Source organism: Amblyomma mixtum, chromosome 10 (assembly GCF_055824585.1).
Source record: "Amblyomma mixtum isolate Tamu chromosome 10, ASM5582458v1, whole genome shotgun sequence".
In the NCBI taxonomy this organism is placed as follows: domain Eukaryota; kingdom Metazoa; phylum Arthropoda; class Arachnida; order Ixodida; family Ixodidae; genus Amblyomma; species Amblyomma mixtum.
This window is the reverse complement of record NC_143021.1, coordinates 187281500-187305211: the sequence shown is the minus strand read 5'-3', so window position 1 is coordinate 187305211 and position 23712 is coordinate 187281500. Positions and strand designations below refer to the sequence as shown.

The following is a 23712-nucleotide window of genomic DNA, read 5'->3' as shown; positions in this document are numbered from 1 at the left end:
AAGTTATCGGGAGGTCGCGGAAGATGGCGCCAGGAGCACGTGCAACTACAGCAACGCGCTGCCCCGGCTGCGGAGCTGGTTAAGGGCGATTCAGACACTTTTCACATGCTGAGACTAGAACTAAAATAGTCGTCCTTGTCGGTGACGCCGCAGTGCGATTTTCGGTCAGTGCCTTCACATGCAACGCGTACTCAACGAATTCGGTCGGAGTGACAAGCAGGGTTGCTAGATGTCTGCTTATGCAACCCGTGAATAACTGACAGTAATGCAACATGGAATGTGTTTATGTTATATTATTCATGCGTACTTTTAGATACCAGGTAACATTTCATATGTTTTTAGTAAAGTAAACAGTTTTGAACTATTCGAAAAGTACGGTGGTGCGCTGAATGAAAACATTGAGACGTGAAAAAAGCGCGGGCCACCAAGGCGTCGATATAACGCTTGGGCTCGCGCTGTTCGGGCTCTCTCCTCAATTTTGCAATGGCGACGGTCGGAATATACGATCCTGAAGGCGTGCGCCTTTTGATACTCGAGGAGTACTACCTCCTCGAAAAAAAAAAGTTGCTGATTGTCATGGACCCAGACAGCGTCTGTGAAGTGGAAGACGTCGACACGCCGGCGCTTTCCGCTTCCTTCGATGCTGAAAATCGCCGGTTCCAGTACAGCCTCCTCGCGAAGGAAGAAGTTGTTGGAGGGCCTGCCGACACCGAGGCGTTGGTGAGTGCGGCCAGTCTGGGAGAAGAGGAAGACGGAGTCTGAATTTTACACTGGACCCCTGTCGTTGCGTCGTCCAATCTGTCAGCCTATACCCTATTGCTACTCTTTTTCCTCTAAAACTGCTAATCTTTCCAACATTTCACCGCCTTTGTCTTAGCCACTCCCCCGTAGTGGGTATGTGCCATTTTACTTGAGGCCAACTAACCAACCAACTGCACAGCCGTGAGTTGAGAAGTTTTAATGTCGCCTTGTGTGTTTTTTCACATATTTGCTGCTTGCTGAGTCTAGCCATAATCGTGGTGTGCAGATGCCACTTCTGATCTCGGGAGACCGAGAGTCCTTTCAGAAGTACTACCGGATGACGCCGGACCGTTTCGAGGAACTTCATGCGCTGTTGGAGGATCACTTCCTTCACGAATGAGGCTCGCGATCACCCTCAGGTTAGTGGCTTTACTGCGTGCAAGTTCGTGGGGTGTCTGTACGTCTGCTGCCGATTTATGATGTCAGATTCTTGTTCGCATTACGATAATTCTGTCATTCCTGCAATATGTAGTTGTGGACATGGAAGTCTGGAAAGTCACCGCGCATACCAGAACGGGCAAACGGTCATGTCACTTACCTTGTTGCCACATGGAAGTCGTAGAACTGAGCTTCAATATCGGGGCAAAAACTGTGTTTTTGACAATAGCTTCGGTAGGCTAACTATTAAATTGGAGGGACACAGTTTTGAGAAAAAGAATCTGGAAATTTTTTCTAAATTTGGAGGGACTGCTCAGTGCCATAAATCTTCCATTAACTTTCTTCATTTCTTCACCTTCTCTTCCACTTTTGTCTTTTAGGTACTTGGCATCGGGGATGCATATGCAGGAGGTGGCCTTGGCCTTCAGGGTAGGCATCTCCACAGTAGCCGGGATCATTCACTTCACATCTCGGCTGCTGTGGAAGGTGTTGCAACCTCTCTGCTTAAAGGTATGCTTTATGGCATGCTTTCCCGTACGGAAATGTCATATCTGGTTTGATATGAAAAAATCCAGATATGAACAAATAGGGAATTGGGCATATAAGGTCTTATATGAATATACGGGCGTATATAGCCTGATATGCCCAATTCCCTATATACCATTATCTGAATGGAACTCATATAAGGAAATATATGTATATATGGTGGTATATGTATATATGGTGGTATAAAAAAAAAATAAAATAATATGTCCTGATATGCCCAATTCCCTATATATCCATATCATGACTGAACTCATATATGACAATATATGAATATATCAGGCCATATATGGCCTGATATGCCCAATTCCCTATATATTCATATCATGATTGAACTCATATAAGGATATATCTGGCATATATGGCCTGATATGCCCAATTCCCTATATATCCATATCATGATTGAACTCATATATGGATATATCTGGCATATATGGCCTGATATGCACAATTCCCTATATATTCATATATGGATTGAACTTATATAAGGAAATATATGTATATATGGTCCTTATATAGCCAGATATGTCCTATCCTTATATGACCATATCTGATGGAGGCCATATATGGGATTTCTATATATGGTCTTTATATACCCCGATACGGCCAAATCCGTATATAGCCATATCTGCAAACAGTCATATATGGATGAATATACTTATATGGGCCATATATGGCCAAATATAGATAAATCTGTATATGTCAATATTTGGCTGGAGCTTATATATGGCGCTAGTTCTATATACGAACATATACTGACAGATCTGCACATAACCTTATATACTTTTGGTTAAATGTTGAGGGGAAATTTCCCCTAAGGCGGAGCAGACGTCCACTAAGGTATTAATTACTTTTTCGCATCCATCCAAGCACAGTCATACACCATGTCCCCAGACCAGGACGAATCTTTTTACGAAAAAGCAAAAGTTTCTGTGGAAGCTGTGGCGGGTCCCTTTGTAGCCGTGTGACTGCTTGACGGAATGAAAATGAGTGATTACTCCCTTATGAAAACGTTATAAGCTTTCATACGGAAATATATAATAAATGGCAGCCAATGTATACGTGCCCTCATACGGGGAGATCTACCGAAGGCGACGGTAAAAAAAAAATTGAAGAAATCCAACGATTTGCGGCGCGCTTCATCTGCAATCTCTGCTAGCACCTAGGCTCCCCTTCTCCAATGTTGCAGGCTGCTACTTTATAACCACACCAGCATCACAGCCAGTAAAACTATTCTCATTCGAGTTCTTTACTGCTCGCTCTCAGTGACTGCCTGCAACAGCGCCGTGGCCTTCTATCGCATTAGCCAATAAAGAGTGAACCTGGGGCATGGCGTCTCCAAACAGTGATGGAGGGCGGCCAAGCAAAAGATGAAATGAAATTAGTTACAACCATTGCAGAATGCTGTCATACATATGCCGTTATCGCCACATGCAGACGTAAGCGACTGTGCAGTACGTCCTTACCGCTACTACTTCAGATATGTAATACAGCTTAAATTTTTGACGCAGATTTTTATTTTAAAACTTTGAGAGATACGTTGGTGCTGTGTAGGGGGGGTTATACAGTATGGTTAACATTATGTAAGCGATAAACCTGATTTAAAAGGCGATCAATTAACTAACATTAACTAATGAACATTTTATTTTGATTCTAAGGGGCAATATTATGTTGCGAAATTAAAGGCCGTAATCGTAAAAGGTGAGCGCAGTTTCTAACTTTTTTTTAATTGTTATAGTGGTTTGAAATATCGAGCGCCAGATTTTGCGCATTTCAAAGCTCGCTGAGTTGGTTTACCCGCATTGAAAATGCATAAAAGTGTCGGTCACTTTTTTTATGCATCAAACGCGGACACCGTTTGTGTATTTTATGATGTAGAAAAATTTTCTTTGGATTCGGCGACGATGCGACGCGTTTATGAATATGCGAAGCGGACAAGGCAATTCACTGAGCTTGCAAGTGTGTATGTTCAGTATTTCGAACCACATTAACGATTACGAAAATTTCAAAGCTAAGGTTATCTTTTTTTACTGACGGCCTTCATTTTCGCGATACAGACTTACGCCCCAAAATCAAAATTATGAAAGCTGATTAGTTAAATATAATTAATCATTTTTCAGATTATTGAGCTCTATTACGTACATAATGCCCGTCTTGCTGTACGGTCCACCGTCACTGACCAAACCGACATATCTCTCGCACTTTGTAAAATAAAAATGTGTAAACGTTAAAAAATGTCATCCAATACATCTCTAAGTGCTGCTTTAAATTGAAAAACCACTCGGTTTTATGCTGCTCTAAAGCTCCTGATAAGCTTATAGCATGGGTAACACAAGTAACACAAAGTAACACAATTACCACACAGAAATTGCGCAGGAAATTTTATTGGGGTACATTTAATGCTCTTGTGGTTCTATAGTTCTGTATGCTTCTTATCGTCGATGCTTTTCTTTCTCGCTCCTTATTTCGCTGAGTTTAGTGCCCACGGCCAGCAACAGCAGCTTTCCGGAGAGCTCCCGCCCCTTCTTGGTCGGCAGGGCCGTTGTGTAGGCTGCGTGGGAGATAATTTTGAGCGATCATAATATAAATCTGCGCAGAACTTGTGCACATGGCCACAGTAGCATAAGTCGAAGAATTATGCACTGAATCCGAGACACCCTACCGTAAAATCCATTGTGGGATATTAAAGGTGCCCTGCGACGTACATAAAGCATGGGTTCTTTAATCTTTGTATGCAGAGTAAGGGACATTGTGAGTCCTGAACGCGCAATGAGATCACCGAAATCATAATATTTGATATTTTAATCTTCGCTAGAAATGCTTGTTTCGAGCCGATGGTGTCGCAACGCGGCGGCCATTTGCGGCAGCGGAAATGAGGTGGCATCCAGATAGGGCGCCGCCTTTCTCATTGGTTGGGCGTCCAGTTTGCATATTGTTCCTTCATACTTGCGAAATGGATCCAAAATATTTTGTCTCTGAGTACTGAAAGCTTTTTCGCATGGCACAAAAACTGGAAAGAAGCAGGGAAAGCGAACGAAAACTAACAAGAATACAGCTAGGGGCGACACTTTCCATTCCGCTTCAAACCTTCATGGCGGCCAGCGCTGTTCAAATAACGTTGGCTCAGACCAGAAAGCGCGCGCGTCGAGACCGGCCGTGACCATACCAAGACGGCAGCGAAAAAAAAGCAAGTCGACACACCTTGCCCAAAATGTGGAGAGAAAGGCCGGACAGGAGACGGAAGTCGAGTTTGGGGGGGAGGGGGGCTACCGCTGACAGCCTTACATTCCGACTAAAAAAGAAACTTCGGGGAGCTTCCTTTGTCGTTAGCCAGCCCTGCCCTTACTACGGCGTCGCGTACAAGGGGGAAGACGCCGTTAAAATGCGAGGCTGTCTACAGCCCCGACAAAGCAACAACTGCATGCACGCTTCCGCTGCGTGGGCGCTAGGCGCGGTTTTGATTGGTTGAGCCCAATCTCGGTACTGGGTGAGTGAAATGGGAGAGTGAAATGCGTTTTCGTCTGAGCTTTTCATTTCGAATTTTCAGAGTGGAATAACTTTGGCTTGCATGCTCCGATTTCAATAATTCTTTTTGCTCTGGTCTCTGGAACGCATGATGAATCTATTTAATAACATTAACTGGTACAGAGCAAATCATCGCGATGCCCCTTTAAAAGCTTAGCCTCATGCTTTTTTTCCGGGCTTTACCATTAAAGTTTCCTGGCACAACCGCGAACGGAAACAGGTATACGCCAATTGTTTCTGAAAAACGTTCGTACGCACTAACCACCCGAAATAAAACGCGTACCAGCTCTTCATTCCACTGCTCCTGCTTAGCTGTAGAGCGCAAGCCTTGTGGCAAATGTAATGGGGCAATTTTAACCTAATTGGATACGCAGAACGCAGCAATGCTGATCCCGTGTTAAAATAGAATTAGCACTATTACTTACGACAATGAAAAGGGTTCAGTTCCTGATACGTGCATATGACAGAATCCATGACAGGTTGTTGTCTACGTCTCGTTACTTAGAAAATACATCCGTAACTAGCCCCGCAATGTGCATAGCGAGGTTAGTCTATGTTTTTTGCGTTACAAAATTCATATCATGCACTTGAACTACCGCTGGCAGGAACGCAACTCGGTGGCGGTAAAAATTTCGCTACTGAAAAATGAGAGATTACTCTTCGACTGCATATAGCCCAGCTTACAAATAAATCATGCATTATGATACCATTTAGCTTAATTTATAGCCCTATCATCGAAAACTGCCGACAGCATTGACAAAGGTAAACAACAAAGCAATACGGGAAAAACAGTAAATGGTTGTTCAGGCTTACCTGAAATATTGATGATTGCAGGTTCACAGAAACCTTGGTATTTCCCGCTCACTTGCACCCTGGATCCTTCCGATGGCTCATCATCCCATGCATGCTTGGTGCAGGTCATTTTAACGACGTCAAAACTGTCTTCTTCCTCAAAACGCACAAGTGTGGCGCTGTACCATGATTTCAAAGGGAAAACAAGTGGATGCAACGGGTATAACCGCAAATTGCTCGCCCGGCAGGAAAGTGCGTAGCACACTGCAGAGTCCGGCTTCTAGCTCTGTGCAACAGACGACAGTGAAGGGTGGCGCCACCAATGCCTTCCTTAGCAGATATCTGTGCATATCTGTGCATGTCAGATATCGGCACCTGCGCACGGGCGCTCGCGCGCGCGTCAGAAGCGGGGTCCGGTTTACAACAATGGGAGGACCGCGGGGGCTCTCGGGGACTCTTTTTCTTCATGGCTTGAAGCTCTTTCAGCCTCCCCTAAATTTTCTTGGAATCCTTGCAGCTCCCACACCATCTCTTGTTCACGGCTTGACATTTTTTTCAGTCGGCTCCAGAGGGGGAGCGAGCCAGCACCAGGAGCATGGAGGTTCATGCCACTTTTCGACGCCCGTCGCGGCGCGTGCTGGGCGCGCAGGCGCTTCGCGTGCATGCCTTGGAAGTGTCCATCGAGATGGGGCTTTATATCGCGTGTATCTTTATCAAAATAAATATAACTAACGATACCCCTGCTGCGTCGTGTTTTCGGATCACTCTGTAGAACGTATTATGTAAACTGAACCGAATAAATATTTCATCCTATCTACATAAACCAAAGAGAGGCTTGATTGAGACCTGTTATATTCGAAGTGATTGTTAAAGCGAATTTCGAAAATCGCTAGCTCTTTGCTCCTTGTGCTGGACACTGCGCAATGAATTCGACCATACATCACGTCAGATACATCACAAAGGTCCCAATCGCCTTTCCTAGAGATTGATACGATGCGCAGCTTGACGTTTGCATTCGCTCGCAGATTTAGCATCTGCTTGTTCCGCAGATTCGGCACCCCTTGCGTGAGCGGTCTTCTCTTGTTGTTGTGGCACATAACCACGTCATTTTACATGTTTGTTGCTTTAGGACAGGGTGGATTACGGGAACGTTTCAGCTGGTTATCAAAGGTAACGGCGCGCCTTCTCTATCAAATATGTAGCTATTCAAACGGCAATTTCCGTTTTGGACAAATAGGTTTCATGAGTTTTTTGCACACATAAATGATGTTGTGAAGGTGCGGTTTCACAATTTATATTAAGAAATGATTAGCGGTACACCACAGCGGTTTCTGTATGCAAGTTATTCGGCCAAGCGGCCGTATAGTGTGGTGGAATTATCGCCGTTAATTTCCTAACAAACCTCTTAAAATTCTAATTACTTGTTGAGGCTTAAGTGCTTGTTTTTGTGAAAACACAGGCAGTCATTGTGTTAGGGCGTTATCTTTGCCTGAATTTTTCAAAAAACGACGGCGTTCTGAGGTATCTTCAATGTCCGGTTAAATTGACGTGATTACGACCTGACTAGAGTGACCAAGGGCGCCAAACCTCTCCCTGGTGTGATGATCAGGTGCATCTCGTGATGTTTCTTCGATTTCTCTTGCCTAGAATGAAACAAAACACTTTTCAGCTTCATCTAGTGCTCGTCGTCATGAACACACAAAACTCAGCAACAAATGCCTTCTTCCAGGGAACAGCAGTTAGCATACTTCATTGGAACAATTAGATCGCTGGTATATACTGTTTTCCATGCATAATTGCACGGATTGGGTCGGAATTTTTATTTTTTTTTTTGAGGGGGGGGGGGGGGGCGGGGGGATTTGTGTGCGCTGTACTCCATTGCAGCGCACAACAACATGTTGTAGTTCTTTAAGGAGAAGCAGAAGGCTGCAACGGCTGTGAGAACCGAATTGCCTGATCTGAGGGTCGCTTTTCACTCCAAAGTTGAAGACGGGGATCGTCATCATAGTCATCCGTGATCAATTTTACAAGACAAAGAACCCTACCATCGACCACCGATTAGCTGTTGTTGAATTCAGTCGGGCAGGGTCAGGCTACCCTTGTTTTTTGTCACATCTGCACATCATACATTCCATAAGCTTTGACTGTGAGTCGCTGCCCTTGGAGTCCACTCTGCCACTCTAAACGCCGACCTTTGTTCGGCTCGTTACTTGGCCACCCTAAGCTCATTTTTTCCGCATTTTGTTAGCGCTAAGATATGGATGACACCAGTTTGTTCTGTAATACTCTAATCGCTCCCCTTGACGTTATCGCTAGTATTTTCCTTGCCATGCCCAATGCGTGCTACACGGCTGCTTGAAATCGCGTCGAACCGATCGCCACTCGAGTCGACAGAGCTTTGCGGTAAAATGACAAAAAGTTATCTTAGCGGAAAGTTGAGCACTCAGAGGCTCTTCGGCGTCCGGCCGACATTCGACGGTTTCAAATGCTTACGAAATGCGAACAGAGACCGCCCCTGTCATTGGCGGTGGCCATTATCTTGCCTCAGAGCCGCTCCCCGCAACTGCATCGGCCCTCTTGATTTCGACATCTGCTGCTGACTTGTTTCTTCTCCTCTTTGTTTAGCACGCTGCTTGCGTTGTCGCTAATTTAGTACTTCAAGTTAATGACTCGTCATTCAGCATTTACAGCGTGCGCGTGAAATTTCAGCGGGAATACACAAATGTCGACTGCACTGCAGTGCCACCGTTGTCTGCATACCTGTTATCGTTTGTATATGGCATAAAACGCAAGCTATGTTGAATATTCTCTTTCTGATGCGCGGATTGTAACTATGCTTGTTTACACAGCATGATCACTGCAAGAAGACCGGATGATTGCGACGAAACACCTGATAGCCGGAGAACTGGCGCTTCCCGGTCGTGGTAGATCCGCTTTCTTCCATACCACAAATACTCGGTGCTGAACTGCTTTATCCAGAAGCATGTTCGACGATTGATCGCATCAATGAAAATGATCTGATTTGTTATCCGCGAGCGGCGCCAGTGGTCGACTGTTGACAGCTCCCTAAAGCAATGCTCGGCATGCCGGGTGACACCGGCGCTTCCCGCTCGTTCTATTCGTCCTGCGATATCAGCAATCCTCCGCTAAGGGTTGCAGTTTCCAAAACTTCACTTATGACCATTTGCATTCGCCAAAACTTGCGTATTCGCTCTGCACAAAAGCCGAGACCACATACGCGAACAATGCGGACTAGCGCTTATTCGTCGAAAGCAAGGGTCTCATCGAAGCAGCTCATGACGGCGCTGGAGAGCTCGGAAAGCGCCGTGATATGGTCTGGTTGCGTGCACAATGGACTTCAATTCAAGAGACAAAAGCTTTCTTTCTATGATTTAGTATTTTTTTGAGGAAATATGGGGAGTCATCATACTAAGAAGCAAACAGAATGAGCGTGAGCGTCAGGTTCATTATAACTAGGATCGGCTATACAATCCAGCCGGAATGAAACGCGAGCACGCATATCGCCTTCTTTTTCTACATTGCAGAGAAGTATTCACTTGGAGCCACTTAAAAAATATGTACTTAGGTAGATCCTTCACCCAGACACAGGAATCAGCCTAGTTCTGTACAACAGCTGAAAGTACACAGGCAAAATATTTTGTTTTGTTCACATGGGCTGTTCGCTTGCCTTGCTGTAGACGGAACAAAATGGGCTGTTAACATCTGACCAGTAAATAATTTACATAGCATTTTTTTTCTCATATGGTGTTTCGAATGGGGTTTTAATAGCCGAACGATGGCTGTGGTGTCCAAGTTAAGTATACGCTCCATGCGATGCAGTTTGGCGAGCACGAGTGACGTCATCTGGGTAACAGGGAAGGGGGAGGGGGGAAGGTGGACGTCGCTCTCTCGCTCAGTTTGCAGTCAGCTAGGAGAGCGCCAAAATATTCCCTCCGAAAGCGAAAACAAACTTCGTTAATTATGCGTGGCTCGACCTACTGCTGTGTTTGTATATCGAAGATAAAATTACATCTCTTTCCATGGAGATCATGCATGCTTGCGCATGCACATGAGGGTCCACTGGAACAGAGTATATTTTGGAACTAAATTCATGAGTGCAAAATGGGAGCGGATTTACATAGTCTGGGGTGTTTTCAATGTGCCATCACTGGTAGGAGTCCTAGGAGTTGCTTTGTTTCTTTGTGTAAAGAGAAGGAATGCGCTGAGTAATAGGCAGTGGTTTTGGGGGGCGTTCTTGGAGCGAGCATCTGTAGTTTCAGACTACGGTTTTTTATACATCTGTGTGGTTCAGCGGGTTAGGGCGGTTTTTTTTACATGCATGCGTGCGCGTTGTGGGTACGATGTCGTTTTTCTGTGCGTGCTTATGTAGTTTCTCACGATGTCTCGCTTACAAGTTTTTCTGTGTGGATTTGTATCACGTTGCATAGAGCGGTTTAAAATTTTTATATTGATATTGGTGAATTCCCGCCATCTAAAACCCTTTTCTGGATCAATAGAAAGAAAACTAGAAAGTGCATTACATTTTGTACAGTAATTTATTGCATTTCACATCGCTAAACCCTTCCTGAAGTTTATCATCGCAATGCGATACATCACGTCAAAATTCCTCTGCTGTCCCTAATTAAATTAATGCCCTGAGGAAATACCTAACACAAAAGTCCTGTAACATACTCAGCAAGAAATGCTTAGTCTTTTTGTTTACTTACACCCATGCTTCTCTGAGCGGAATACATGTGCATAAAGCAAAGCAGTGTTCATCCTGAGACATCCAGTATATAGCACTACCATTGTCTTTGTGTAGTAACGATGCGTTTTTCGCAATTCCAGCCGACCATGTTATGTATGCGGATGTTAGGTATGCGGCTGATTTCATTATGTGAGTCAATTAGACACCTGTGCTTCAAACTGTAAGGACTCTTAAAGGAGTATGGACACCTAACTTCTGGGTGCGTGTTTTCTTCTTTGTAATGATGCGTGAGGCATTTTTATACATGGAGTACCACGTGGTGTTCCTAGAACTGCTAAATAATTTATTATCGATTTTTTGTCTTGCTGTTTAAATTTCAATAACTTCCCTATGAGTGGGACGTCAATGAGTGAGGCATGAAAAACTGCGATTTAATAGCTGCGTCCTCGTTTTAATTCACCTAATGCTGGAGCCAGTCAGCCAGCTTCACTATCCGGACTTGTAAAGAATGTAAAACAGCGATTATATTGCACTTTTTTCATGCCTGCTGGTCATTTCCGAAATTCTGTGGGGGCACGTCGCCGGCGGAGCGCATTGAGTCAGCAACGCCTCGACTGGTACCCGTGCTGCTCGCGCTGCTGACACTCTTTCTTTCATTGTGAGCACGTGCCGTCCTGCTCGTGGGTGCACAAAAGAGGGGTTGCCGCTCGTTGTGAGTCATGACTGGAATGCCGCGACGTTGAGAGAGTGTAGAAACGTATTGTTGTGTCGTTTGCTGCCACAATAGTTCTCACAACATCAACGGCCAAGAGCAGCCAGTGTAACTCTATAGATTTCCTGGACATATGTCCCACATTCCTGGAAAAAAAAAATCAATATTCGAAATTTGTAATCTACTGCTGAGGAAATTTTGGAGGTAATGGGGAATCTTTTCTATGTGTAGCAAAATCTTGCAGAACTTTTCCATCGCTCGCATCGAGCGATAACAAAAACATTAATAGCAAGACAAAAAAAAACGACGCAAGCATGTCGACGGGAGGTTGGTATAGTGAAATCTTCCAGTGTATAAAAAAAATGCGTTCATACACTTTTTTCCATTCAAAAATGGTTTTCCAGGGAATTGTTGTCTGTGAAATGATTGAGAACGAGAGACGGCAAGCCTGGATAACTTCTGTGCGCAAGCTGAAGTAGGCGGTTTTCTCTTGCTAAATTGGTTTGGTATGTTGCGCGTGTATATTATTTCTGACGAATTTTCATTGTAATTCACTAAGCATGCAGTGTTTAGTCGTAGAGCTCACGCTAACGAAACTATTTTTTTTTTTTCCTGTAAAGCCCTCCGCCGGTCAGGTAACGCAAACAAATATTTTGGAGGCTGACATCAACAGCTGCGTTAGGCAGACGCGTGTGAGGCAAGGTCAGTGATCGCCTCATTGTTCCTTTGTGTGACGCCCGGCTCAATTTCCAAGTTATTTTGCTATATGTAAAAAATGTCTAAAAGTAAAAGTAGTAAAGATATTGGCTTGCACATGAGTGAGCATTTGAATATAAGAGATGGCTCTGCAAATAAATTGTTTTGGGAATGCACGTGCGCTGCAATCGGCATTAAATTAAATGTACCAACCACTGCGTAGTGACTGACCAAACTATACCATTTTTTCTATTAGCCGTAAGCGAGCAGCTGGTAAGGACATTTCGCGCGTATTTTCGTTTTTGTTTTCAGCCTCGCCTATCTTTATTTTACGTCCAAATAAACACATACTCGTTTTTATTCGGCGAAAAACGTAAAGAAATTCCAACTATTTGGCCAAAAAAGTTGCGTCAATCGAAGTGCTCAGCTATTCAACAAAATTAAGTATTTTGCGAAAATGACCGTGCCATAAAAAAAGGGTATTAAGCTCGAATTCCACGTCTTAAATGAACTTGCCATTTACTTGCGACATACATGTCGGCGCAACGGTGACGGCGGTTTCGTCAAATATCTGCTCCACGAAGGATGCACTGTCAGTTCTTTTTTTTTTCAGGTTCGGCGCAGAAAAAAAAAAATCGCTGACCACTCTTTCATGGAACCTGCACCTGAGAGGGTACTGTCGCGATGGAAAGAAATGCGAACAGCGCAGCGCCTAATTCGAACACAAGTACGCTACAGACATGAATTCCAATTTCGCAGTGCGTAGGCAACATGCTGTTCACATTATTTTCTATCGCCCTTGTACATTTTCCTAACCCTCTTAATCTCGTCAGCGTTCTAGCACGAAGGAAAAAGCAAGCGTCAGCGCAAACAGATTTCCAGGCAGTCCAACACGTGCAAAGCACGTGCGGAACTGGTTTTTTTCAAGAGAAAGGGCGTTAGGCGCAACTTCTCAATGGTATAGGGGACCGCAGCTTCGCTGGGGGGCGCTGCGGACGCCAGTGAAAAGCGCCCTCTCCGACCGACTCCGTATTTTTGTCCGGGCAAACCGGTCACCCCTCCCATTGAGTAGCTGCGCGAGCAGCGCGCTTTCCCCTGAAAAAAAGCCAGTTCTGCACGTACTTTGCACGTGTTGGCCAGCGTGCAAATCTCTTTGTGCAGTCCCGAGCTTTTTCCCTCGTGCTTGAACGCTGGCGAGCTTCAGAGGATTAGCAAAATGTACAGGGGCGCTAGAAAAAAATGCGAACAGCACGGCGCCCACGCGCTGCGCAGTCGGAATTTATCTTCAATGCGTTTTTATCTCGGTAGTAACAAAAAGACGCTAGAGTGGTACATTATTGTATCACGGATGTCTCTAGCGTATTTGTGTTGCGAGCCAAGTATAAGCGTGACGAAAATAAATTCCAACAGCGGAGAGCCTAGGCACTCCGCTGTTCGCACTTCTTTCGGTCGCGGCAGTACGCTCTGAGATGTAGGTTAAAAGAAATAGTGGACAGTGAATTTTTTTTTTTTTCGCTGCGAACTTGAAAAAAGAACTGCTAGTGGATCAGGCCCACTACGTGAAGCAGATTGTTGACGAAAAAGCCGGTACCGTAACGGCGAAATGTGTATCGCAAGTAAATGACGAGATCATTTAAGACGTGGAATTCGAGGTAAATACCATTTTTTTTGACACGGCCATCTTCGCAAGATGCTTAATTTTGTTGGGTGACTGAGCACTTCGGTGCATGCAGGTTTGTTGGCCAAATAATAATGATTTTGTTACGTGTTTCGATGAATAATGATGGAAATAATTTTTATTTTAACTTAAAATAAAGTGGCCTTAAGGCGACACGCGAGGCTGAGGAGAAAAACGAAAACACGCACGAAATGCGCCTACCAGCTGCTTGCTATATACGGCTAAGAGAAAAAATTCTCTAGTTTGTCAATCGCTACAACGGAGATAAGCGGTTCGTATATTTATTTTAATTCCGATTACAGCGCACGCGCATTCCCAAAACAATTATTTGCAGAGCCATCGCTCATATGCAAACGCTCATTCATGTGCAAGCAAACATTTTGATTATTTTTATTTTTGAAATTTTTTACATGTAAAGCAACTTCGAAAATTGAGCCCGGCGTCACAAGTCGGAACATTCAGGCGATCACTGACCTTGCCTCACACGCGTCTGCATAATGCCGCTAGCTGCAGTCAGTCTCCAAAATAAAAAACGGTAAAAAAAATGAGTTTCGTTAGCGCGAGCTTTACTAAACACTGCATGCTTAGTGAATTACAGCAAAAACTGCGCAGAAATAATATTACGCGTGCGACATACCAAACGTGTTTAGTAACAGGAAAAAGCTTACTTCACCCTGCCCATAGCAGTTATCGAGGCCTGCCGTTTCTCGTTCTGATCCATTTCATACGCAACAATTCCGGACAAAAACATTTTTGAATAGTAAAAAATGTATGACCGCATTTTTTTTTTCATATACTGGAAGATTTGACTATAGCAATCTCCCATCGATAGGCTTGCATTTTTTTTTTCGTATTAACGTTTTTCCTATCGTCAACTGCTCGATACGAGCGATGAAAAATATTTAAGATTTTGCTGCATATAGAAAGGGTGGACCATTACCTTCAATATTTCCGTTACTGTACGTTACAATCTTCCAATATTAAATTTTTTTTCCCAAGAATGTAGGACATCACCAGGAAATCTGTAGATTTACACGGGCATTCCTTGGCCGTTGATTTTCAGAGAACTATTGTGACAGCCGCACACACAACCAGTTTCTCCACTCTTAGAACGTCGCGGAATTCACAGCGAGCGGCAACACCACTTTTGTGCGCCCGCGAGCAGGACGGCACGTGCTCACAATGAAAGAGAGAGTGCCAGCTGCGCGAGCAGCACGCGCGTACCAGCCGACAGGCTGCTGGCTCAATGCGCTCCGCCGGCGACGTGCCCGGACAGCAACGCCAAAATGACCGGCAGGGGAGAAGTGGCGCTGGTGCAGTGGAAGCAAACTTCAGGTGCGCTTCCCTATGGGTGACAGGTCTGTCCGGTCAATTGTGGGGAGTCGCGGGAGACGGTGCTATGGTGCTTTTCACTCGCGCTTGCAACGCCCCTCTGCAAAGCTCTGCTGCGTGCCTTTCGGAGCGAAAGAAAGGGGGAAAGTGACGCGGACCTGGACTATCCACCCTCCAGCTATCTGCTGAGCACCGCCGAAGGCGGCAATGTGTCGCTTTTCTGCTGTTCTGGGGGGGTCTCGAGGGTCCGCTTTTTCACCGCCTCAGCAACGCCATCTCTCGCTCAGTAGGGTAAGGAACATTTCGCCGTGAGTGGTACTATAGGCACTATATGGTGGCTTACCGTGGACACAGCGGCGACTCATTTAATACGCAAATAAAGGATGTCTTGCTTCCCCGTGGCGGCCGGTCTCAGAACTGGCATCTGAATATCCACCGGCAGGTGAGGTTGGATTATGAAGAGAAGAAAAAGTTGAGGCGAAAAGAAACAGACCAACGCGCATAGTATCAAGAACTATTTGCAGAAGATTTTTTACAAACTGTTCAGCTTGGCACAACAGTCGGAGTAGAATGGCGAGCTTGGTCAGTACACCACGGAGACTCGGCGGCGCGGAAAAGGCGATGGGTAAAAGATTTGCGTGTAGCTGTGGAGTTTTTCTCGTCTGCATTGTAAACGTTTTGCTGGCAACTCTAGATAAATGAATTTCCAAACATTTTGTATTTTTTCTCTGACAATTATACTAGAGCGTTTTAATCTTCATCACTGTGCCGCAAGGAGCGATGTGTTATTTACGCTCCTGGACAAGAAATGGCTGTATGCTGCTGCGGTTTTGCAAACGTTTGTTGTCTGGCATTACCGCAAACAATGCAGGTTTCCCAGTCCTTCAGAACGACATAGTTTTGGGGAACAGCGCCCAGAGAAGGAACGTACACCGCACCACCGGCTTGATGGTTTGAGTATTCATCACGTTTGCGAAGGGGCTGAGTTCGATCCCGAAGCGCTTGTTGTACGTTCGGGACTCTATAATCTATCAATAATCTTAAAAACTATGATTTCGATCGCAACCAACTCGCTGGACTTGTAATCCACTTATTTAGACCCAGTCAGGAAGGTTCAGTTCGTCAGGAAGGTTCGAAGTCCACCCAAGATAGAAAGCGCGTATATGCATGTATTAGTACATTTAAATCATAGCAAAGTAGAAGGTGATTTATAGCACTCTATTTTAATTCACCTTAGTTAAACACCGCTATGTAATAGCAGTCCAACTTGATTGAAGCCTCAATCATACAAAGCTTAGTACCTTGTTGTGCGGTGTGTTTCACCATCTTAATTAACCAATATTATCATGTTTGACTCAAAGTTAATTATTTAAGTTCGGAAGTATATGGCACAAGCACCCCACATATGAGGTAGGATATGTTCCATATCTGCGAGATTGTTTCCATATAAGGATTTCAAGGTCCCCATATAAAGAAAGAGCATCTATATAAGGACTCAAATACGACTATATATAACAGTATATGGCACTATATAAGGTACCTTATGGCCGTATCTGCCCGTATTTGTGGTCTTATACGCCCATATATAGCAGTATATTGCGGCATATCAGGTTTCCCATGGTCATATCTGGCCGTATATACGACCATATATGGACCTATTTAACTGTCTACGATCCCATATATGAGTATATACAGCCATATATAAAATATATCTGGCCCATATCTGCCATTTTCGTAAGGGTTAGTACATGCTTTAGTGATCATGCATGCATTTTTTGGAGGGATGATGGCCACATGACCCATGCTTTCTTCCTTCATTTCGTGAGGAAATTGGCACGCAATGACTGCAGACATAATTCAGTGGTTCCAATTGTACAAAAGCTCCCAGGAATGTGTGATGAGGGGTCAGTGGGCATGGTGTGAATAAAAACAAACTAACGAGTGCCAGATGAGCGTAGGCTTTTAACTGAGAAACCGGAAAATGCGGATTTTGTGGTGTTGGCAACATGTGCATTGCACAACGTCCTCATCGAGGAGGCCTACTACATTGATGGGCAATTCGTGGACCACGAGGACCACTTCGGTAACGTAACCGAAGTACAATGGCGCTCTACCCTGGCAGCTGATGGAGTCTCAGCGATACTGGGCCTGCAGCCTCCTGCTGGCCATAATTTCTCTAGAGCAGCTGCTGAAGCGCGAGACATTTTTTGTTTTTATTTTTCTAGTGATGCCGGTGCTGTACCATGGCAGCGTGCATCTGCCGAGTTGCGGCCATAAATAGGATCTTTTTAACAATAAAATTTCGATGGAGCCAAAATTCTAGAGGCCCATCTACTGTGCAATGTTATTACATGTTAAAAGGACCCCAGGTGGTCTAAATTTCCAGATCTCCTTAATTACGGTGTCCCTCATAGCCTGAGTCGCTTTTGGACGTTAAACCCCCATAAAACTTTTTAACGAAGATCTCTCTCTCGGGTTTTATACTTTCGGGTGATGTACTGGTGGATGACCGGCATCGTATCCGTTACAGGGGGACAACCTAACTCTTTAACTATCGACCAATTTCTATCACCTCTTCCTGTTAGAAGTTACTTGAACACATAGTTTCTATATTGCTGAAAATACCATTTTGTCACCGGTGCAGCAAGGTTTTCGGAAAGGTTTATTGGGGGTTTAACGTCCCAAAGTAACTCAGGTGATCAGGGACGCCATAGTGAAAGGCTCAGTAAATTCGACCTCCTGGGGTTTTTTAATGTGCACTGACATCGCACAGTACATGGGCCTCTAGAATTTTGCCCCCATCGAAATTCGACCGCCACGGCTGAGATCGAACCTGCGTCTTTCGGGTCAGCAGCCGAGCACCATAACCACTGAGCCACCGTGGCAGTCTGTGTTGTAAAGTGTAGAGTTCATCACAGCAATCTCGTGTCTGTACAAGGGCAATAAGAAGCACTGGTGTACACACTTTCTCAATATGATTCTTTTATCAGGAGTAATGCCATGGTGCTTTCTTGAACTTTCATTTTTAAGCTGTGGTTATGATCAATGCCAATAACATGGCTACATTTTTGTCTGAGCCCTGCGGCCAGATGTGGAACCTGTGTTGGTTGCTTTTTAGACATCTGCATGCTCAGCACTCATTCACTGTGACTGCTGTACAACGCAATGGTAGATGTGCTTGTGCATATAGTGTACATAATGTGTACTTGGTCAAATATTTAGGGGAATCCCCCAAGGTGAAGTAGATTTGTAATGAGGGAATATTACCCCGGACCAGGACGAATCTTTCTTTAACTGCGAAGTTTCTGAGAAAGCTGTATAGCTTTCCTTTGTAGCCATATGGCTGCGCTTGGGTGGATGTGAATGAATAAATACTCCCTTATTACAAATCTACTCCACCTTGGGGAATTCCCCTAAATATTTGACCAACACTGTTCCCACTTCGAGTTATTGATCAATTCGCTCTCGCCCTACCATAAGCTTGCCGTTCCGGTTAGCTCAGTTGGTAGAGCGACTGCTCCGGTGTAGCGGTGGTCCCGGGTTCGAACCCCGGACCAGGACGAATTTTTCTTTAACTGCGAAATTTCTGAGAAAGCTGTATAGCTTTCCTTTGTAGCCGTACGGCTGCGCTTGGGTGGATGTCTATTAGTAAATACTCCCTTATTATAATGTGTACTTACGCATGTTTGCATTATTTGTCTGACATGTGTGAAGGAGCGACGATTTGTTTGTTTTGTGAATATTTGTATGCATATAGATTACACTTGTGGAGTTGTGTCTATTCTCTATCCAGTGTTTGCCTATTCCTTGTATTCCCGTACCACTTGTGTTCAGTCTGTCATTGCCTCTGTCTATAAGGAGATGCGAGCCGGTCAAGCCGCCCATGATGTATATGTGTTAACAAAACCCGCATGTCGACCACCAAAAACCAAACTCTTGGGCAGCAGACCATTAAGCCGCTCTTTAGGAGCACTGTCTAGCCAACAATGATGTCCTGAATCCTAGCGGTGCAGGCAGATATCTTATCCTTCGTTGCTGTGAGAGGAAAGCAACGAAAGGAATTTTACAGCATTTCGTTAATGATGTGCACTGTCATCAAGGGCTCCAATGCAAAGAGCCATGGGCAGCTTACCTCTGATGACAGTGAAGTTGCACTTTACAAAATAGTGTTGTTTTTTTTCAGAAAGAAATAAAGGCCTCGAAATATCCCGCACTATTCCTCGGAAATAAACAAACACTGCAAAAAGCACGGCCTAGTTAAATGTGAGCAACACCTCAATGTGCTGCTCAACAGCATAATCAGAAACCTTGGCTAGGCTACGTAAATGCAGTGGGCAGTCTCTTTTCTTTTTAAGCAATTGAAACAAGAAATTTGTGACTGCAATGTCCTGGTAGCTCAGTTTTCCTTGTCTTTGTCATCACTGTCCCACGTGTGGTCAACAGGTCTCATTCATTTGTCTTTTGTCCCAAAAAGAGCGAGCGCTACTGTCTGTTTTTCTCTCTTTTCCAGTGCAGAAAATATTGTCTTGAAATAGGTGGCAATACAGGCATAGTATGCAAAAAAACATAAAGCTTCTTTCAGCGGTTCCCCCTGAACACACGGCATTGAATAAAGCACATTCATACCATTGTTCTGTGAGCCCTACAAGGTAATAACTTGCCATGGCTTCTTTGCTCCATCTTTTCTTTTCACAACTGCAGCACAGTGAAATAAATGTGGTGCCATACATACCGCATCTCTTCACACTTATTTATTCTGATCGATGAAATGTTTAGGGGAATCCCCCAAGGTGGAGTATATTTGTAATAAGGGTGTAATTACTCATTGACATCCACCCAAGCACAGCCGTACGGCTACAAAGGAAGGCTATACAGCTTTCCTTTGTAGCGGTATGGCTGCGCTTGGGTGAATGTCAATGAGTAATTACACCCTTATTACTTATTTATTCTGGCGTTATCATCAGGTAATAAAATAAGAAATAAATAATTGAATTGATTTATTTTCATGTAATACACATACATAAGGAGATGGAAGAAAAAGCCGCTATAATGCAGCTTGACTAGGCTCCCATCCCCTATACAAGAGCAGAGCATCAGCAACTAATATATATGTCAATGAGGCAAACAAATACATGGTTCAACTGCAACCAGTAAAAAAAGAAAGAAAACAGTTCAAAATAAAAAAATAGGTATTAGCAAATGCCCATAGTCAAATTGTAAAAAAAAAATAAATAAATGAAAAAACAAAGTTTGCAATAAAAAAAAAACAACCACAGGTAATAGCAAATGCACACCACATTTATCATGAGCCGCCGTGGTGGCTCATTGGTTATGGTGCTCGGCTGCTGACCCGAAAGACGCGGATTCGATCCCGGCCGCCGGGGTTGAATTTCTTTGGAGGAGAAATTCTAGAGGCCCGTGTACTCTGCGTTGTCAGTGCACGTTAAAGAACCCAGGTGGTCGAAATTTCCGGAGCCCTCCACTACGGCGTCTCTCATAGTCTTAGTCGCTTTGGGACGTTAAACTCCATAAACCAAACCAAACATTTGTCATGTTGGAGCATTTACATAATTTTATGGATGTGGAGAGATACATGAGTAATAAGGGTAAATAAGTAATAAGGGTAAAAAATAAATAACGTAATAAATAAGTAATAAGGGTGTTATTACTCATTGACATCCACCCGAGCGCAGCCATATAGCTACAAACGAAAGCTGTATAGCTTTCTTTTGTAGCCGTATGGCTGCGCTCGGGTGGATCTCAATGAGTAATTACACCGTTATTACTTATTTATTCTGGATTTATCATCAGGTGAGTGGGGTATACTCCCTGGCTATACTGCCCTACAATGTTGAGGAGTTCCATCTACATATGCTGTCGCATATTGCTTGGCACAGTTGCCACATATGGTTTTACGGACAGCAAGAAGCTTTCATCGGCATCTGTTGGCCTGTGCGCCAGCAATGCACTTCGCACAGTCGCAAGCTGTGCATTTACAACATCGAGCTCTTCCCGAGCTTTCTTCCGCTTTTTGGGCTGCGGCGGGCCATTCCCTGCAGACTGGCTCGCCGTGCCTTCATCTTGATCCACAGCCACAGACTGAGAGGTGCTGGGCTGCGCCACTTCAGATCACAAAAAAATGTCCTGGAAAGAGGCTGCTGGTGCTGACTCTGCAGCTGGAGACCCTCGTCGTGGATGGTCTTCGAGCGTTTCGTGCACGGCCACCGCCTGCATGCTGATGTGTCTTCTGCAGGATGGTCACATTACGTAAACATTGATCACTAAGAGAATGTAGTGATAGATTTTCACAGCAGCACTGCGAATACACCTGTGACTGTACTGATCACTATGTCGCAAACCTGAAACTCACGAATTCGCAGCTGCAATGAAACTGCACAAACTAAATTGAGGCATCACAGTGAACAGTTATTGCGGTGGATGAAAAATACACCCTGAGAAGCAGTACATGCAACATCCATTTTTGCTGTGAAAATGATGCCTAAATGTTTCCGCTTAAAACTATCGCAAACAAGTAAAATAAAATGTGGATGAGAAAGTTGCACTGGAGTAATACTTACTGGCGTGCTTCCATCTGGTCTTTTAAAACGTCATCCTCTCGAGGTGCACCCACCACCTGCTCTTCGGTAAGGCTCCAGCGCCACTCCTTGAATCACCTTCAAGGTGTTTCAGTTTCCTTCTATACGTGTCCTTTAATTTCCTCCATCTGTTCTGGACACATTCAATAGTAACTGAAAAGTGTATGAAAGTTAGCTACAAATGAAACTAATTATCTGAATTCAAGTATGAACGCTTTCCCACATGCTCCAGAAATTGTCTAGTGCGTTCCCAAGTTGTTTGTGTCAAACAAAACTGACAGAACTACACTCCATTAAAAGCAGCAAAATGAGCAAAGTATAACTAAGAAACATTCCCACATCCGTTTCTTAGTTTCGGCGGGTGCTTGGTTCTTTCATATTTTGAATGAATATTCAGTGATATTCCCCTGAACGTGCCTTCACTTCAGCGAGTGAAAATGGATGCCAGAATAAACAGCGACAGCACAAGACAAAACTAGGACGGGTTTGTTGCCGGGAAAAGGCCATTTCGACGTTTGAGCACACAAATGTTGGCAAAGCTTCCGCAGTAATTTCAAAGGTCCAGAATGATTCTGGTCACTTGAGTTCCTTTATAGCGAACGGACAGTCCACAGCACGCGACTATTTTTCCATTTCGCCGCCACCGGAAGCCGTAACGCAAACTCGGAGGCATTCGTCTCGCGCTGAGCGGCAAAATTTACAGTACTTAACCGGCCACAGGCGTGTAGTCCCAATTCGTGAACAAGACTGGGCGTCATTACGCTTAGTGTCAGTTTTCTTGTTTAAGGAATAAAAATTTAACTGAAATGAGAGCCCACACTGGGCACGTGGTTGGCCTTCGCAGTGTGTAAACAATTATAAGGCTCTGAAAAAATATGCGAGCAAAAGACGTTTTCGACATATTTTTTTTTTTTGAGCAGAGCACAGTATGATATTGTTCATTGGAGTTTTTATGTTCTCGTTAAACAAAGCAGTGCAGAGTGCCACTGTTTAAAACGCCGAGAATCCGCACGTGCAGCTGCGTGCATATACAGCGTGCATTGAACGTGTTGCCTGCGTCGACCTTCCGAGCCGGCTATCGTTTATTGTCAAACGAGGGGCGGCACAAATCACTCATGATCAGAACTTCGACATTACAATTAACAGCGCTAAGAAATACGTACTAAAATAAAAATGGTCCAAAAGAAGTGGTACTCACCGTTGGGGTCGATTGATCGCATGGCGTCTCTAACCTCTTCCCACAGTCCAGTTTTGTTTACATTCTTTCGGTAGTCGTTGGATTTTACATTCCACAAAAGTGGCTGCCTCTCCACTTCATCAATAAGAAGCTCATTAAAACACGCGCGCGTGCATTCAAGACCTCGAGGAACCGACATGTTCTTGTGCCCACGTGCGCGCGTAGCAACCAAAACACACTTTGTGTTTGCCGTTGCATCCCCTTCTGCTACACTTGACCGCACGTAATATGACGTCACGATGCTTCCCATTGGTCAGTCGCAGCGCGATCACACCGACGCTGCGAACGGATTCCAACCGGACGGAACTGCTGCACGGAACCGCTGCACGCAATGTTTTGATGATGTTATGACCAGCGTATTTTTAGATGCAAGGCAATATTTCGTATGTTTTGATTAGAATAAACAGTTTTGCTTACGCCGCGGGAACAGCTCCCACGTGACCCCACGCCGAGCGGCGCGTGACGTCACGTCACGTGCGAGCTGTTCCCGCCGCCGGTCTCCACGCACGTGCGCTCTCGCCAAGGTAGATATACCATGGTAGCGAAGGCTCCATAGACGCCCATTGGTCCAAAACATGGCGGCTCATGGGAGCACCACAGCGCCCCTATTTTGGGGGGCAACCTACGTATGAGTGACGTTGAATGACGTCACGCATACGTGTGCTTTTGCCGCGAATTATAAAGTGGTATTTTTATAGAACCCGCATTTTCGTG

At 44.6% G+C, this 23712-nt stretch overlaps 1 long non-coding RNA gene and 1 pseudogene across 1 annotated transcript; one reads left to right on the top strand and one right to left on the bottom strand.

The window, feature by feature from the left end:
- Window positions 1–486: 486 nt before the first annotated feature.
- Window positions 487–21291, top strand: LOC149327977 (uncharacterized). The gene is made up of 4 exons (XR_016286394.1): window positions 487–720; window positions 1028–1160; window positions 1560–1689; window positions 21225–21291. It is a non-coding gene; the product is annotated as an uncharacterized LOC149327977 (long non-coding RNA).
- LOC149327976 (uncharacterized) lies at window positions 21078–22981 on the bottom strand (annotated as a pseudogene).
- Window positions 22982–23712: the final 731 nt, after the last annotated feature.